The following is a 6,000-nucleotide window of genomic DNA, read 5'->3' as shown; positions in this document are numbered from 1 at the left end:
TACTTAAGCCTTTCCATTTCAGGTTACTCTTGCAGAAGGAAAAACCCGAGTGTCAGATGACATATTCCTTCAGGCAGTTTATCTAACAAACACATCATCTGAGCTACCTGGCCATCTTGCCTACACAAACCTGCAAACTATGGGTCATTTCTAATGTATGTTGTTGGAAGTCACAGGCACAGACACTCAAGTCAATGCCAGTTGAGTCAGGGAGTCAAGGAAAGTCCCTATAAGGTCACTTGTTTGAGCCTCCCTCTGGTGACAAAGCACCAACAAAGTGATGTAACTTGACCACTCTCATAGTTAATAAGTGACTTCTCCTGAACTCAGCCCAGGTCTCTCGATCCAACCCAGGCTCCATTCCCGTTACATAACACCACCTAGAAAGTGCCAAGACTTCTGAACTCTCCAACTTTGCCACAGTTCCAGTGAGCAAGTCCAAAATACACACACACAACCCAAGCTATGTCCAGCAGCGAAAGATAAGACAGTGCCAGTGGTGTACAGATATACAGGGTACTGGGAGCAACTCTGCTTATCAGCAAACATGTCGACACAGAGTGTTCCTTTTTCTCCTCGTCAGAACATAACTCTCAAAGCTCTGATCCGGTCCAAGCCATCTCAGCTGACCAACCCATCGGCTGCTTTGTAATTCTGTCTCTGCTCTGGCCGCTTATTAGCCGTGGGCTTCGAGTGAAATAAGTTTTGGACTTCCCTCTCCTCGCCCGCCAATGGCAATGGCATATCCCCTCATCCCTGAAGCCATGAGGATGTCCTAAAGCCAGGGGTGCAGACCACATACTCCGTGCTCACCAAGGTTAGTGGTCCTCTGAGACTTCCTGGAATATATGGGCAGGAAGCATTGTAATGTGGATGGGTGGTCTAATCCCTTTATCTCTAAGTTTGCTGCTGCCTTTAGACGCTGATGTTACAAGAATAGTTACAGTAACATTTCCTTCTAATCATCTCTTGAGTTAAGTGAGTGTTCATATTCTCTCTCTCTCTCTCTCTCTCTCTCTCTCTCTCCTATGTGTGCGTGTATGTGTGTGTGTGCACTCACGTATGCATACTCCCTCTCGCTCCTTGCTCCTTGTATCTATTCTCTCTCTCTCTCTCTCTCTCTCTCTCCTCTCTCTCATATGTGTGCATGTATGTGAGTATGTATGCACTCAAGTGTGCATTCTCTCTCTCTCTCTCTCTCCTCTCTCTCATATGTGTGCATTATGTGAGTATGTATGCACTCAAGTGTGCATATTCTCTCTCTCTCTCTCTCTCTCTCTCTCTCTCTCTCTCTCTCCTCCCTCCCTCCCTTCTCCCTCCCTCTCCCCTCTCCCCTATGCCTTCTCTGTCTGCTGGTCCTGGTGGCACATCTCCAGTAGCATGTCTTTCCCCTGTAGTCTAGAGTCTCTGGAGATTCCATGAATCCTTTCATTGTTTGAGCCTCAGCCCTCACATAATACCCAGATCATCCTGGAGAGCCTGGCCTCTCCTCCTTCCCTTCCAGACACCACATGGCTCTCTAAGGAATGCTTCTCACAGCCCTTGCATCTCAGAGCAACTGCAAGGTTTCCAACCAAGCCACCAAGACAGTCCTTGCCTGCAGCAAACTTTTGCTTTCAATTTCGAAGCACCCGTCCGAGCTCCCCGCCTCCTTTTCAATTAAGAGGCCCGTTGAGCATTCTGTCCGGCTGTCTTTTCTCTGAGCCATGCCCTGCTGCTGCTGCTGCAGGTGAGTAGCTAGGAAGCCATAACCTGCAGTTGGGCCCTTCCCCCCCCCCACACTTGATAACCAGCCTGGCCTAAAGGACACCTCCAGGAAGCATTCCAGCACACCTCTCTCTCCCCCAGCCGCCACACTGTCATGTGGCGCTTGCTCTGCTCTGGACTTGAACAGAGTCTTGGCAACACATCCTGTCCATCTCTCACGCAGCAGAGGGAGCCTGCTGGACTGTTTTTGCCTTTACCCATACCTGGTTTTTTTTCCTTCTGTTTTTAATAATTCAGTGGCCTCGGTAGCCTCGAACGGACCTCTTTTTTCCTGACGGCACAGTTACCGCTTAGTAGTTGGCAAATGCTTAGTGCAAGATGGGGTGTGGCTGTAGTCTGTTTCCCCGGCGCTGTGAAGCAGCTAAGTTAGGGGCCTGGTGCTTTGATCCCCAATTACTACACTGTCCCTAGCCCTATTAGTAACCTCACATGGGTTGAGCTTTGATGTCACTCTTACCAAGGAGCTAATAATGCTTAAAGCCGGGCTTCAATGGGAATAGGAGTTGCAGTACGGGAGACAGTCTGAGCTCTAAGGTAGGACCTGGTATCAGGAGTTCCTCACAAGCCAGTGAGATTTGCAGGAAGATACTTCACCATGTCTCATGAGTCTAGACTGGACCCTCACCTAAGTTCGTGTGCCTGAGTCTTAAACATGGAAGGAGTGGGGAGGGTAGTTGGTAGGTCTTGTAGGGAAAACAAATTACATCAGCTTTATCCCTGGGACAAAACTCTTGACAGAAGCCGTTAAGGGAGGACAGGTTTCTGTAGGCTCGCGGTTCCAAGGAAGGTGTTGCGAGGCAGCTGATCCCTATGCATCCGGAAATAGAACAAGGTGAATGCTGGTGTTCCATTTACCTTCTCCGTGTCATGGAGTCTGGGACCCCGGAGCATGAGCCACCCACAATCATGATGAGTTTTTCCTCCTCAGTCAAACCTCTCTCTAAACATTCCCACAGACATCCCCAGATGTCTGTTCCCACGGCAATTCTAAATCCAGTCAAGTTATCAAGAAAGATTAACCACCATATAATTAACCGCACATGTGTACATAAACACAGATGGAGGTGCTTCTGGGGATCGGACATACGGCATCATGGTGTGTGCTTCACATGTGCAAGGCTCTGTGTCCAGCTTCCAATGTGCACATGTATACATACCTACACAAGTGCTAATCAGAACCATAGAACAAACACTTGACATTAAGGACACTCACCAATACCTCTTACTACTCTTACTATAACTCTTACACTGGTGCCTGTTTCTTACTGAATGGTCCTATCAGTTACACACACACACACACACACACACACACACACACACACACACACATCTACAGCCAACATATGGTTATATAGTTAGCCTGTCAACAGAGTTCAGTTCCCACACAAGTGTTCCGTTATCTTTCACAGTGACAAGACAGAAGTGAAACCACAGAAGCACAAGTCTGGACTGCACCTAGCCTGTGGTGTGCACGAGTGTCCTAGTTAGGGTTGCTATTTCTGCAATGAAACACCGTGACCCAAAAGCGTGTCAGAGAGGGGAGGGTTTATTCGGTTTATACTTCCAGATCAGAGTCCGTCCCTGGAGGAAGTCAAGACAGAAACTCAAGCAATGCCGGAACCTATCAATGCCGGAGCTGATGCAGGGGCATGAAGGAATGTTTACTGGCTTGCTTCCCATGGCTTGCTTAGCCTGCTTTCTTAGAGAACCCAGGGACCACCAGCCCAGGGATGGCACGATGGGCTGGGCGTTCCCCATAAAATGCCCTACAGCTGGATCTCATGGGGGCATTTCCTCAATTGAGGGTGCTTTCTCTCTAGTGACTCTAGCTCGTGTGTCACAAAACCCAGCCAGTACAGGGAGTCTATGACCCAATGGCTAGAAGAAATGTTTAAACTCTGCAAAGATATTTCCTCAGATGAACCAGTCACAATGTAACGACACAAACAACACACCTTTCAAAAAGTTTTTTATTATATTTAAAATGTATATATATATATGTATCTTATTTTATCTGTATGTACATTAGTGCTTTATTTGCATGACAGAAGAGGGCATCCAATCCCATTACAGATGGTCGTGAGCTACCATTCGATTGCTGGGATTTGAACTCAGGACCTCTGGAAGAACCAGTGCTCTTAACCACTGAGGCCATCTCTCCAGCCTCACACATAACACACTTTTTATGTTATTCTACAGGACACTAAATTGAGCCCCAGTTTTTTTGTGATGACCTCTTATGTGATGCTAATACTTCCGAGGTGACTGATAGTTCAGAAGTGGCACACCGGCAAACCCTTCTTCAATGCTTCTGCCCCACACGTAACATCGCTGTGATGACGTCTAAGGCATAAACTACCTGTGTGTGTTTTTAATTGCTATGTTCTGTTTTTTACTGTGTGGGCGTTTTAACCTGTATGTATGTCTATACACCCCATGAGAGCCCAGTGCCTACAGAAGCCAGTAGAAGAAATCAGGTTCCTTAGACTTGGAGCTACAGACGGTGGTGAGCTGCCATGTGGTTACTGGGAATCAAATCTGGGCCTTCGGCAAGTGCAGCCAGTGTTCTTAACTACTGAACCATCCCTCCAGCCCAGTGTAGGTTTCTAACAAAATAGAAGATAATGAGAAAACGGTGGCTTTTGAGAACTTGGGATGGTTTATTTCAACAAAGTTTCTACAACTTTGTGTGTGTGTGTGTGTGTGTGTGTGTGTGTGTGTGTGTGTGTGTGTGTGTGTGTGTAATACTGGCTACTGGCACTGGTTTAATGGACTTGTCCAGTTTTACAGTTTGCTCTCGTGAACTAGTAGGGGCTGACCCCAGAGCATTGAGAGCTCTGCGGTTCTCAGCTTCAGCCTTACCTTGATTGGGACTTCCTCCCTACATACAGTTTCAGGTTTAGGTCTTCCCTGGGTCTCAGGAAACGGAACTGAAAAGATTTGTATTGAATTTGACCTTACATAAAAATACATGAAACCTAATTGTGTAATAGCAAATGCTCAGAAGCCGATGATACACACACAGCCCGCACAGGGGCAGAATCACTCTGCAGTAACCACGGCCATGGTTTCTACTTTGTGTCAGTCTGTGCTGATTTTGCACAGCACTGGGGCTCCTTGTGCCATTTCATATGCGTACATAGGGCACTCTGGGAGTCTCTCACTAAACCTGGAGTTCCTTGATTGAGAGGTAAGCAGGCTGGCCAAAGAGCACAGGTTACAGATATGTCACTCGTGACTTTTGTGGGTTCTGGGGTTCTGTATTTAGGTCTTCACTTACTGAGGCATCTTGCCGGCCTACCCTGTATGCTTTGCAGCGCCTAGCTTCTTTCCCTCGGCATTGTGGATATGAAATCATCCGTGATGAATGGAGCAAGACTTCAGCCGCTCTCATTGGTGTAGATCATTATTCCATTGTGCAAATGGATCCACTTCTCATTGATTTATCCGTTCTACACATAGTGGGTTGTTTCCAGAGGCTGGTTCTTAGGAGCCGAGGTGCGGAAACATTCCTCTGCTCCCGATGGGAGCATGCTATTCGAGTCATGCTATTCTTCCTCAGTCAGTGAGCTCCTCTCGCTCTCCTACAGCCCACCCAAGGCCATTGGTCCGTTTGTGTGAACATGCTTTCACTTCCCTAAGGCCTGAGGCCGCTGTTTCCCCGGTTCACAGATTGTCCCCCTGACTCCTCTCTGTGCAGCTGCCCCTTTCATCGGGACATCTGCATTTATTCTAAAGGGTCATGGTATCTGGCTTCACATCAGTAAGCGGAGTGGAAGTGACAGACAGTGGGGCCACGGAACTGAGGGCTAAGTCTGGCAGCTGATCAGTGAGGCTCCTGGAGAGAGGTTCAGCTCAGGGAAATGGCTTCCTAGTGTGTATCAAACAAAAATCAACAGTGAGCTCCCTTGTCTGGAAGTCCACCAAGCACTCTGCCCTCACTTGACTTGGTCTGGGGAGAGTGTTACCCATCAGTTGTTCAGCGGGTGACCCCCCGCCTCTAGGGTATTCCTTGGGAAAAATTTTGGAGAGTGGGAGAGCAGTGAAAAAGAAAGCAGTGGGGAGAAAGACAAGATTTTTTTCATCTGCTTGGCTCCAAGCACACCCTAACCCTAACGGGCGTAGCTCTGTCCCCTCAGTGTTTAGCTGCAACCGTTCAGCTGTGCTGTGTCTTTTTAATGTTTGTATTGCAGAGACTCACCTCTGACAGCCCTGAGAATGTTTTCAGTGAGC

At 47.8% G+C, this 6,000-nt stretch overlaps 1 protein-coding gene across 1 annotated transcript in view; it reads left to right on the top strand.

Moving 5' to 3' along the window:
- Positions 1-325: 325 nt before the first annotated feature.
- Rhobtb1 (Rho related BTB domain containing 1) overlaps positions 326-6,000 on the top strand; it is a 69,649-nt gene continuing 63,974 nt past the window's right edge. Inside the window, exon 1 of the mRNA XM_032888789.1 lies at positions 326-817. The gene's annotated coding sequence lies outside the window, so the exon portion shown is untranslated. The remainder of the gene's footprint in view (positions 818-6,000) is intronic.

The sequence above is a fragment of the Rattus rattus genome, chromosome 18 (assembly GCF_011064425.1).
Source record: "Rattus rattus isolate New Zealand chromosome 18, Rrattus_CSIRO_v1, whole genome shotgun sequence".
In the NCBI taxonomy this organism is placed as follows: Eukaryota; Metazoa; Chordata; class Mammalia; order Rodentia; family Muridae; genus Rattus; species Rattus rattus.
This window is presented reverse-complemented; position numbering and strand designations above follow the sequence as displayed.